The sequence below is a fragment of the Colobus angolensis genome, unplaced genomic scaffold, assembly GCF_000951035.1.
Source record: "Colobus angolensis palliatus isolate OR3802 unplaced genomic scaffold, Cang.pa_1.0 Scaffold152, whole genome shotgun sequence".
Lineage (NCBI taxonomy): Eukaryota > Metazoa > Chordata > Mammalia > Primates > Cercopithecidae > Colobus > Colobus angolensis.
Window position 1 is genome coordinate 6888695 of NW_012114622.1, and position 12447 is coordinate 6901141.

At 41.4% G+C, this 12447-nt stretch overlaps 1 protein-coding gene across 5 annotated transcripts in view; it reads left to right on the plus strand.

The window, feature by feature from the left end:
* Positions 1-12447, plus strand: part of HIPK3 (homeodomain interacting protein kinase 3) — a 99211-nt gene that overhangs the window by 788 nt on the left and 85976 nt on the right. For 2 of the 5 annotated variants that reach the window (XM_011936372.1, XM_011936377.1), the window contains exon 1: positions 1-503. The exons of 2 other annotated variants lie outside the window; for them this stretch is intronic. The gene's annotated coding sequence lies outside the window, so the exon portion shown is untranslated. Of the gene's footprint in view, positions 504-943; positions 1284-12447 lie in introns of those variants that run through there. One more of the 5 variants, XM_011936376.1, reaches the window with a different exon arrangement.

Consider the following 12447-nt stretch of genomic DNA (forward strand, 5'->3'; position numbering starts at 1 on the left):
GACGACTGCCGGCATCTCGGCGACCTGAGGAGATCAAGCCGCGGGCCCCGTCATCGCCGCCACTCCCGCCTGTCTTCCTTCTCCGCTCCCGGCCGGGGCGTCAGGAATGGGCCCCAACCGCCGTGGGCCCCGCACCCTGCGTCGCCCGTAGGCCCCAGCAGCCGGAGGCCGGCCGGCCTCCCACTACCCCTCGCCCTAGCTAAGCCGTCCCCACCCCAAATCCCCGGGAAGGAAGATGAGGGAGACGGGCCCGGCGCTTAGCAGCCAGAGCAGCAGTAGCAGCAGCAGCGGCAGCGGCAGCGGTCGCGGGAGGGTGTTTCGCCGTTTCCTCTCAGCCGCCAGGACAAGATGGCAGCGGCCGCGGAGAGGGGCTGAGCCCGGGCTGGGTGGTGCCGCCTGCTGAAGCGCCTGGCTCCCGGTCCCCGGCGCGGCTCTGCGCCCCACCCCGGACATGCTCAGGGCTGCGGCCGCCCGAAGACGAGAGAGCGCGGGCCTCTAGGAAGGTAAGAGAGTTGAGCGAGGGGCGCCGCCACCCCGGGGTGTGGGGATCGGCTCCGTCCGCGGGCTCCACGGCCAGCAAACCCCAAGCCTGACCCGGGTCTGGCCCGACCCCTAAGGAGCGGCCTGCACTCGTTGCGCGTCCCGTGCCCCATCCGCATCCCCAGCTCTCTCGTGCTCCCAGTTTCCGCCCTAGCCCCCGCGGTGTGGCCCGGTATGGGCCGCTCCCTCGAAGCCGGCGCCACGCCAGGCCCTGGGCCGCCGGACGCGGGGGCCGCAGCCTCCGGGAAGCCGCGCCTGGCCGGGGCTCGGGGGCCTGGGCCTCCCCCTCCCCCTGCCAAGGTTGCGCAACGGTTCTTCCCAGCAACCGAAGTTTTGTTTAGTCCCACGGGGAGCCTCTTCCCCCTCCGCAGCCCAAGGCCGTAACTGCGGAGATCTCTTTACTTTCATTAAGGGGAACAAACGCAAACACGCGCACGCACGCAGCTTGAGCACCCCAGCCGATGGCCCCGTCCCCAGCGTCGCGGAGCCGCGGGTTTGCAGGGTGTCAACTCTGGGGACGTGCGTGCGTGTGATTGTTGGGGAGGAGAAATGTGATCCGCGGCTCCGCGTCCCCAGCGGCGGCGGGAGGAAGGCGTGGCGGCCGCGCGGCGGGGCTGTTGCCGGCTTCTCTCGTTACGGTGGCGGCCGCTCGCTTCCCTTCGCTGCACTAGGAGAACTGGCGGAAAGACTTTGGATGAGAATGTCTGTTTCTCTGTCGGGAGGGAGACGGCTGTTGTAAAATGGTATGTGGCTCTCGGGGAATCCTGTTGTTCCCCAGTCTCATCTCTGCTTGAGGAATTGCGCTGAAGAGTGTATGCTTAAATTACCCTGGACTTGTTACAGAGTAGTCGTAACACGTTCAGGCCTTTGAACCGTGTTTTCACAACCTCTTACTGCCCTGTTAGGGAATTTGTTTTTCCACCTGTCAGTTGGCTGCTTCTAATTATAATAAGGGGCTTCTACTAGCAACAGCAAAAAATTTCAGTTTATCGTCCAGTTTAGAGGGAAAGCTCATAGTTGGTTCTATTGTCAACTTTGTTTTGATGTCTGTCTGGTACAGGGCCGGAAAAGTTAGCTGGCAAACCAGTCTGCGCGTGTGCTTTTGCGTACTTTCTAGTAGTTTGGAGATCTGCTGACGCTTTTTCCCTTTTTGCTGTTTTAGGTATTTGCTTTTAGCTGTAGCTTCTGAAGTGGGAGTACTTCTATTCAAACCATTTCAGTTAATTTCAAAGTTTTGGTTGCTGGGCTCTTTAACATTTTTAAAGAGGTTTCCTTTCTGATCAGATTTTTTGATGAAAAGTCTTGAGCCCTAACGGTGGTTACTGTTTACCCAACTAAGACATTTTAATCCTATATTCTTATTTAATTTTTCAGAAGCTGGTGAAGTCTCACCATATGTTTGATAAGTCTAGATTCTGCTTATGTTTGCAAGTGCAGTGCTAATTTTATACAATGAGCAATGATAAGGTTTAGATAGATCATGATTAAGCTTAGTATTTTAAGTAAACAAAATTTGACTGACCTTTACCAGCCAGATACAGTTACTTAGTTTTAAGTCAATGAAATATTCTTGGTGTATTTGTGGCTGCATTCATAAAGTGCAGAGGACTCTTGTTTATGAAATGTAATGCTTAACCTGTTTGAGGTTTATTTTTCTTTTTTGAAATTTACGTATTTAAAATTTGTGTTAAGGTAGAGATGTGTTGAAATATTTGTGATGTTTGGGCTTGTCGTTTTTTTGGAAAAAATTTGTTCCTTAAGTCTCCCCCCGACCCAAGGGGATCTCTTTTCTTAGAAAAAAGTATTTGTGGAGAACCTTAGATTAAAACTGTTGTAAAAAAGTAAGATGAGTTTGAAATCTAGAACAGAACTGGCCATTAAATGTTTCAACTTTATATTTGGGCCTTGCTGACTACAGTAGCTAAACATACATATTAGGCAAGCAGATCATAACATGGTAAGCCAGCCTTACTTAGTTTATTGTCAAAATATATTTTCCATTGAACTAGTCATTACCTTGCTTATAAACCAATGTCATTGGCTTTTGGGCATAGGGTTTTAGAGTCACATTAAAATGGATGGTTTATATGAGATACTTCTTCTTGTAAACATGCTTGAAAAGAAGCTGTAGATCATACTCTTAACTTTTTGGATACCATAAAATAGGGTGTAAATTACAGAGGTAGGTTGCTGTTGCAAGTGTGGCGTGGGCGCATAGGTTTTTATGTTTAATGCAAGATATGGAGAGCCTCCCTGCACCCCCTGCAACTTAAAAAAGCAGCAGCTATCAAATTAATTTTTTGATTGAGCTTTTGTTTTTAATATTTGATGCGTGAACCTGAAAGCATATGGATAGGAGGAAAGGGAAAATGTAAATTTCAGAATGCTGCAATATTATTTTTCAGACCTGATTCACATCTATTTCATGGAATGTTTGTTTGCATGTTGTTTTTTATTTGAAGGTTAGTATGACTTACCTTGGTAACTTTTGAAGTTAACTTTATTTTACCAGGTAAGAGAGTTAACTTATTAAGTGTTATTTTCGTAGCAACAGTTTACCAAGTATGATGATGAGGTAAATTAGAATTGCACTATTGGTGGTTAATTCAAAGGCATAAAAATGTAGTTCCCATTGCAACCTCACATTTAAGTTTGGAGATGAAAAGATGTCATGGTAATATTTAGAGTCAAAGATATTCTGTGGAAATTCTCCATATTGAAAAATGCTTCCAGAAGTCGTTATTCCTGCCTCTTAACTCTTAGAGGACACAGAATAACTTGATTTATCGCTGCCAAAATAAATATTCTTGTTGTAGCTGTCCTGGTTTTCTAATGTCCAAAGTTGAGACTTCCAATGTGGTGTGTTTAACTTGGAAGTTACTTCTGAAGACAAACTACTAAAACTTTGTTAAAATGGAGGACTCTATCAGTGTGTTTATTTTTTAAAAGGTATTCCGCCCCCACCCCCCGCCCCCCAGCCTTTCACTGGGATGTAGTATTCCTCTTTTTTAACTTGTTGAGAGCTTTGTCGTGGGGATTCTTTTGTGTATGATACCAGTGTAAGTCTAAAGGGATTATATATATATATATGTATTTTTTTTTTCTTTTTAAACTTTCAGGTTCAGGGGTACATGTGCGGGTTTGTTATGTAGATAAACTTGTATCATGTGTTTGATGTACAGATTATTTTGTCACTCAGGGACTAAGCCTAATACTCAATACTTTTTCTGCTCTTCTCCCTCCTCCCATCCTCCACCATCTGGTAGGTCCCAGTGTCTGTTGTTCCCCTCTTTGTGTCCATGTGTTCTCATCATTTAGCTTCCACTTGTAAGTGAGAACGTCTGGTATTTGGTTTTCTGTTCCTGCATTATTTATTAAGGATAATGGCCTCCAGCCCCATCCATGTTCCTGCAAAGGACATGACATTCTTTTTTTATGGCTGCGTAGTATTCCATGGTACATATGCAGCATATTTTAAAAAAATCCAATCTTCCATTGATGAACATTTAGGTTGATTCCATGTCTTTGCTCTTGTGAATAGTGCTACAATGGACATATGCATGCATGTGTCTCTATGATAAAACAATATATATTTCTTTTTTTTTTTTTGAAACAGAGTCTTGCTGAGTTGCCCAGTCTGGAGTGCAGTGGCCGGATCTCAGCTCACTGCAAGCTCCACCTCCCGGGTTCCCGCCATTCTCCGCCTCAGCCTCCCAAGTAGCTGGGACTACAGGCGCCCGCCACCACGCCCGGCTAATTTTTGCATTTTTAGTAGAGACGGGGTTTCACCGTGTTAGCCCGGATGGTCTCGATCTCCGGATCTCGTGATCCGCCCGCCTCTCCCAAAGTGTTCGGATTACAGGCGTGAGCCACCGTGCCTGGCAAACAATATATATTTCTTTGGATATATACCCAGTAATGGGATTGCTGGGTCCAGTGGTAGTTTTGTTTTTAGCTCTTTGAGGAGTCACCACACTACTTTCCACAGTGGCTGAACTAATTCCCACCAACAGTGTATAAGCCTTCCCTTCTGCAACCTCATCAGCATCTGTTATTTTTTGACTTTTTAGTAATAGCCATTCTGACTGGTGTGAGATGGTATCTCATGGTTTTGATTTGCATTTCTCTAATGATCAATGATAAACTTTTTTTCATATGCTTGTTTGGTCACACTTATGTCTTTTGAAGACTGTCTGTTCATGTCTAAAGGAATTATTTTAAATGTCCTAACTGGTTCCGGATCCAGCTGCTTAAAAATATGTATCTTGCCTAATACTTAGGCAACTTATATTAAGAATATATATTTGGAGAAGTACTGAGTCAGTGGAGGCTTTTAGGATAGTCAGTACTTATGTGGCCTACTTAAGGAAGAATAGTTCACTTCTTTTGGTTGGCTTGGTATGTAGTTAAGAGTAGTTTGGAGGAAGAACAACTTATTATTAGTGTGCTGCTTCTGTAGCTTTGAGCTTTTGTTTTGAATATTAGTCACTTGTAGGACCAAGATAGAATAGATATTTGCAGGATGTATGTAACACATTTATAAGTTTGTCAAATGAAACCTTGAGCTTTTTAGCAGATCAGGCTGTTCTCCTCAGTTGATACTTGGAACATATGTTACTAAACAAAGGCAGCATATTGTCTGGATTCTGAGACACCACTGTTATACCAGGGACCTACAGCCTCTGTTCTTACTGTGTGGAAATTAAAACAACTGGATGAGTATTGTCAATATGTATTGTATTTTTAGGACAGCATTTGTGGTTTGGAGACAGTTAAGTTATTAAGTAGATTTACTTTGTCTTTTATATTTGGCAGTTAATGCCAAGTTAGTACTTGCAAAGGCTTTTTTCAACAGAAAGTCCTTGAAAGGGAGCAAACTGAGGACCATATTTTTGACCTTACATGTATTTTGTTACTTTAAACTAATTTCTCTAATTTTTATATTTAATCTTTTCTCTTTTTATTTTTATTTTTTCTATTTTTGTATTTTTTTTTTCTTTTACAGACAGGGTTATAGTGGTATGATCATAGCTCACTGCAGTCTCAACCTCCTGCGCTCAGGAGATCCTTCTGCCTCAGTCTCCAAATAGCTGAGACTACAGGAGGTACCGCCACCATGTCCGCTCATTTTTTCATTTCTTTTTCTTTCTTTCTAACATGGTCTTACACCTGGAATTTTTCATTTTTCGTAGAGATGGGGTTATGCTTTGTTGCTCAGGCTGGTCTTGAATTCCTGGGCCCAAGCGATCCTCCTGCCTTGGCCTCCCAAAGTGCTGGGATCACAGACGTGAGCCACCATGCCAGGCCCAATTTCTCTAATTTTCTAAAATAATGAGACCTTTTCCATTCTGTAGGAGACTGAGTGGGACAGTGGGTGGTGAGGCAGGTGAGATAGGGGAGACTGGACAATAGAAGGGGGAAGAGCAAAAGGTTTAATTGAATTTGGGAGACTGAAATCGGCTTTAATTAATTAATTAATTTATTTCTGAGATGGGGCCTCGCTCTGTCACCCAGGCTGGAGTGCAGTAGTGCGATCTCAGCTCACTGCAACCTCCGCCTCCAGGTTCAAGTGATTCTCCTTTCTCAGCCTCCTGAGTAGCTGGGATTACAGGTGCCTGCCACACACACCCGGCTAATTTTTGTATTTTTAGTAGAGACGGGAATTTGCCATGTTGTCCAGGCTGGTCTCAAAGTCCTGGCCTCAAGTGATCTGCCCACCTTGGCCTCCCAAAGTGCTGGGATTACAGTAAGCCACCGGGCCTGGCTGCTATGATTTTAAATGTCCAAGTTGCTGGAGACCAGAGTTCACTTAGTGAAAAATTGTAATAGCTTGAGGGAAAGATTAAGTCAGTGACCTGCTAAGTGATCAGTCTTGTGAAATAATAGCATCTCTGTTTATCATCCTTGACCTCAGTTTTTAAAATCCCTCCCCCAACCCCTTCCTCTTTCTGCCTTTTGTTTCTTCAATCTGAGAGACTTCCTTAAGGTGGAGTTTGGGGAAGATAAGCTTTTTCTACAATTAAAAAAAAAAAAAAAAGTCTTATGTTCCAGGACTAATCTGAAGCTGCAAGTGCGAAGACTATAGAACATAATATTGCCGTTAAAATGAGTTTGAGTTGTAGGATATATCCTTTTAGTTTCTGGAGATAATAAAAAATAAAACTCAGATACATCATGTATGAATTAAAACTCAGACTTCTGATACCTATGTCTGTCACACAGTCCTTTTCACCTTTTCTGAGATAAATATCTCTTTTAAAGACCAGATTTCCAGGTACGCTTTCACCTTGCGTTTTCTTTGCTGCTAATCTTGTCTTTTTTCATTTTTAAACAAAAAGATCACACTTAAAGAAAAGTGGCTATTTAGAGAAGCATAATAAAGGAAAATGTGGTATTTGCTCATTTGAGCTGTACTTCTTTCTTTAGCTAAAGATCTAAGTTGTGAAAGACTGATTCCTTCATATAATTCTTGATCATGATGAAAGTAAAGAATTGCCAAGGCTGGTCAGATATAATTTCTTTTTATTTTGCGTAATTGTTTATGCTGGAACACCTTTTCCCATCCAAGTACTGATGAGGTCTGACCCTGCTTAGCCTCCAAGATCAAGCACGTTTCAAGATCAGAAATTTTTCCATTTCTAATCTAGTTCGAAAAAAACAGTTTAGATTTGGTAGGCATTGAAATCAATAGAGTTTGAGGTGATCTCCCCACCCTAAAAATTTTGTAGCTTTTATAAATCATATTTGATTTAATACAGATTACCAAGAAAATTGTTTTAAGGATGCTGGAAAATAAAAACTTGGCTGTATTTGGCTAGACAGTTATTTTACTGTGGAAATTTTAGAAAGTATTTGATTTGCTAAAAAAGAAATGTTTATTTCAAATTCTTTAACTTCTTCCTACTTGGTTGTATATTATTTATAAGTATACAAAATATTTTAGAGTTTTTAAAAACAAAATAGTGAACTTGAAAACATTTGCAGGAAATAACTTTGCTTATTAAATATTTCCTACCCTATAAAGTGGCATATAAAGGCCTAAAAGTGCCAACTTTTAAAGTCTGTTTCAACTTTTTAAAAGTATATTTCAACTATGTGTTATCTCTTTAATAATACAGAGAGTCTGGTAGGTTTGGTAAACTATACGACTTTAGATATATAATGCTACAGTTTTAAATAGTTAATAAGATAGATTAGAGTGATAACACTGACAACTGAACCTAACTTTCTAGACATTTCTTCCAACGTATGACTTAAATGAATACTTCTGAAGGCTCTATGTATGTAATTTATTACAATTTCTATTGAGTTTAAATAGGGTATAGTGACATAAAATCACAATGAAAATTACAGGTTACGCTGTTACATGACCTGTAGCTATGATGCTGTGCTATATTCTCAAAACCAAATAAGAATGTTTTGGGCCAACTTCTAATAAGACAGTTTCAGTGGAGACAGTAAAATGTCTCTGCAGTATATTGGTTGTAGTTTTGTATTTTAAAGTTAGGTAAGAATAATATTGGGTTCAAAAATAGTAGATTTGTAATCACTGTTTAGTGTGCTTTAAATATTTTTTGTAGCTGATCACAGACTGTCGCCACAAAAAAGCTAGAAATTTTATTATGACAGATAATGATAAAATATTTGTATGAAAACTATTTATCTTATCAGCCAGGCACGGTGGCTCATGCCTGTAATCCCAGCACTTTGGGAGGCTGTGGTAGGTGGATTGCTTGAGCATAGGAGTTCAAGACCAGACAGGGTAATGTGGTGAAATCCTGTGTCTACAAAAAATACAAAAACTAGCTGGGCATGGTGATGTGCACCTGTAGTCCCAGCTACTGGGGAGGCTGAAGTGGGAGATAACTTGAGCCCAGGAGGTCGAGGCTGCAGTGAGCTGAGATTGTACCACTGCAGTCCAGCTTGAGTGATGGAGTGAGACCTTCTCTCAAAAAAAAAAAAAAAAAACAATGGGCCGGGCACTGTGACTCACACCTGTAATCCCAGCACTTTGGGAGGCCGAGGCAGGCAGATCACAAGGTCAGGAGATCGAGACAATCCTGGCTAACATGGTGAAACCCCGTCTCTACTAAAAATACAAAAAAAATTAGCCGGGCGTGGTGGCTGGCACCTGTAGTCCCAGCTACTCAGGAGGCTGAGGCAGGAGAATGGTGTGAACCCAGGAGGCGGAGCTTGCCGCGCCACTGCACTCCAGCCTGGGTGACAGAGCGAGACTCCATCTTAAAAAATAAAAAATAAAAAACAAAAAAAAGAAACAAAACAAACCTATTTTATCTAGTACATATTTGGATGTCCACTAAGTGCAAAGTACTGTGCAGTGAACGAAGAGACTAACACGTGGTCCCAGCTTTGAACAAGTATATGATAAGTGAAATTAGCTGAATACTGTAAGTTTTCTTCTATATTTGTATATGTGCACCTAAGTTAGAAAAACACTGCTTAAGAAAAATGATTTAACAATAGCACATTCAAACTTCTTAGGCTGTTTATTTTATTAAATATGAAATATTTAAATGGTATTAAAATAGTAGCATTCATGTTAAAGTTGTGTTATTCACTGCTGCTCTTGCAGTGGGTAAAACCAAAATAAGTCATTGAAAAATATGAACACTCCTGTAATCCCAGCACTCTGGGAGGCTGAAGCGGGTGGATCCCTTGAGGCCAGGCGTCTGAGACCAGCTTGTGCAACATGCAGAAACCTTTTCCTACTGAAAAACGAGGAAAATACAAAAAAGTATTCAGGCATAGTGGTGCATGCTTGTGGTCCTAGCTATTGGAGAGGCTGAGGTGAAAGGATTGCTTGAGCCCAGGGAGGTCGATGCTGCAGTAAGTAAACCACAATTGCGCCACTGCACTCTAGCCCCTGGAGACAGAGTGAGACCTTATCTCAAAAACAAAACAAAACAAAAAAAACAAAAAAAAAAACCCCAAAACCCAAATTTTTAACTGTATTCATTTTTTTATACTTTGCCAAGTCCTGATTGAAAAAAAAATTACCAGTTTTATCTTGTGACAAGTGTTTTCATTAAGGCTAACCAGATTTATAGTCGAAGTATCTTATAGAGATAAACTGTATGTTAATTTAAATAAAGAGAAAGTCATATTTCTCAGATGTGGCTAATAATACAGTTCTCTTTTCTCATGGTTTTTTCTTCTGGACCTGTACAGTTTACACATTGCCTGAGGGAATTCTATTAGGCTTGCCTTTTCTGGCAATATTTCCTTTCTCCTAAATTTAGAATGCAGAGCCCTTTAAACCTCATTCCTATGCCAACCTGTGGAAAGTAAACAAAAGGTGAAAACATTTCAAGTTTTTTTTTTCTTTTCTTTTCTTGAGACAGAGTCTTGATCTGTCCCCAGGCTGGAGTGCAGTGGCGTGACCTCGGCTCACTGCAACCTCTGCCTCCTGGGTTCAAGCGATTCTCCTGCCTCAGCCTCCTAAATAGCTAAGATGACAGGCAACTGCTAGCACGCCTGGCTAATTTTTGTGTTTTTAGTAGAGACGGGGTTTCACCATGTTGGTCAGTCTGGTCTCAAACTCCTGACCTCAGGTGATCCGCCCACTTGGGCCTACCAAAGTGCTGGGATTACAGGCATGAGCCACTGAGCCTGGCCTACATTACAGGATATTTTTAAGAATGTTGAACCTGCTAGCTGTAACTTATTTGAAACCACTACACAAAAGGAGTATTATTTTTGTTTTTCATTTATGTAAGTTAAAAGTGTCTTTAACTTGGAGTCCTTAAAAGCAGAGATGTGAAAATGACAAGTATTTTATTGTTTTGCTCCTAGTATAATTGTGTATAATACAGTATTCTCGGCCAAGCGTGGTGGCTCACGCCTTTAATCCCCGCAGTTTGGGAGGCCGAGCCAGGCAGATCACCTGAGGTCAGGAGTTCGAGACCAGCGGGACCAACATGGTGAAACCCAGTCTCTACTAAAAATACAAAAATTAGCCGAGTGTGGTGGTGGGCGCCTGTAATATCAGCTGGTCGGGAGCCTGAGGCAGGAGAATCGCTTGAACCCAGGAGGTGGAGGTTGCAGTGAGCCAAGATGGTGCCACTGCAGTCCAGCTTGGGCGACGAGTGAAACTCCATCTCAAAAACAAACAAAAAACAGTATTCTTAATGAAATTCAACAATTTGGCAACATTTTGATATTTTATACACGTGTATTTAAAATCGAATTCTGGGCCGGGTGTAGTGGCGCAAGCCTGTAATCCTAGCACTTTAGGAGGCCGAAGTTGGAGGATTGCTTGAAGCCAGGAGTTTAAGACCAGCCTAGGGTATATAGTGAGGCTCCATCTCTAAAAAATGCAATTACCTGAGTGAGGTGGTTCATACCTGTAGTCCTAGCCACTCAGGAGGCTGAGATGGAAAGATCATTTGAACCTAGGAGTTAGAGGCTGCAGTGAGCTAGAATTGCACCACTGCATGACACCTTAGACAATAGAGTAAGAGTCCGTCGCCAAAAAAAAAAAAAAAATTAAAAAAAGAATCTTGTATGCAAAAGTGTTTGGTATGATAACATAATTAACTGCCAATAGCCTCGAACGGAAAATTTTTAGGAGTATTTGCCTTATGAGTTGCCTTCTCTAAGCCTAGTGTGGCATTTCTGAAACTGTTTGTAGTGACCACTCTGTAAATTTCTCCTTAAGTATCTCAAAATCTGAAATCTCCTTAGAGTGTATCACATCTGAAGGTCTATCTAGCTTGAAATGGTTTTGCATTAATTCTATTGCAAGAAAATAAAATACTTCATTTCTTAACCTATTAGAAGTTAATATATAACATTTTTGGGAATGTTATACTTTCATTTAAAAATATGAAATAGTATCTGAACTGTTCCTCAAGTTTAGGGACCGTGTTCTATCCGTTTTTATGTTCCCTAAAGTGTATAATAGACATTGGAAAACAAACATACTATTATTATAATAAAAGGAGTCAAATACAGACGTATGATACTCAGCTTACATACCTTAATCAAAGTGTAGCCTCTTTATTGCGTAGCTTGGCAGGTACCTGACCAAGCAGTTGTGAACGTGTCATCGACAAACTTAGCTTCTCAAAACTCTCCTTTACTCCTGCCTCTTTTTTTACTTCTAACAGATGAGTCTCTTTCCTGTATAAAGGTCACTAGATATGACCTTCTCCCAGATTTCCAACCCTTTACCTCTGGACTTAACTCCAACAGTACACACTTTGGGATTTCACTCCTCTCTCAAGGAAAGATACATCTCTTAATGCCTCCGAGATTACTCCCTATTTTCTATGTGGGCTTCATCCAGAATTGTGTTTTTCAACATCTGGAGCTTGTCCAAAAACTTAAAGTTCTCTTTTTTTCCTGCTTTTTTTTTTTTGACAGGTAACATTATATATATTTATTGTGTACAACATTGGCTCTTTTTCCTTCAGCCTTTTAATATGCCCAAGTATCTGAGATCTTAAGCAGCCATCTTTTAATTGTACCTCAAGTCTAGGGTCCTCTATTTCTTTTTCTGTTTCTTCTGACCTTCTTTAATGTGTTCTCTGACCTCTACTTGGATTTCTGTTCACTTCATAGCCTTTGGCAGTATAGTTTTGTCCATGCCACTTTAATGAAATTGCTCCTACTAAGCTCCCCTGTAGTTTTCTTTTATTTATAGTTTATGTATTCCTTCAGATTGTGTTTATAGTGTCCCCTACTCAGTTCTTAGCTTTCAGCCCATATTTTGAACCTCCTTTTCATCTCCATATTTTCCCCTACAAATACCTCAGGGTTATCTTGTTTCTAAATCCTTTGCCTAAACTCCCTATCTAGCATCCTCATTTCTGTTGCCTTCTGTGTGTGTGTGTGTATACATATATGTGTGTGTGTGTGTGTGTGTGTGTATATATATATATATAT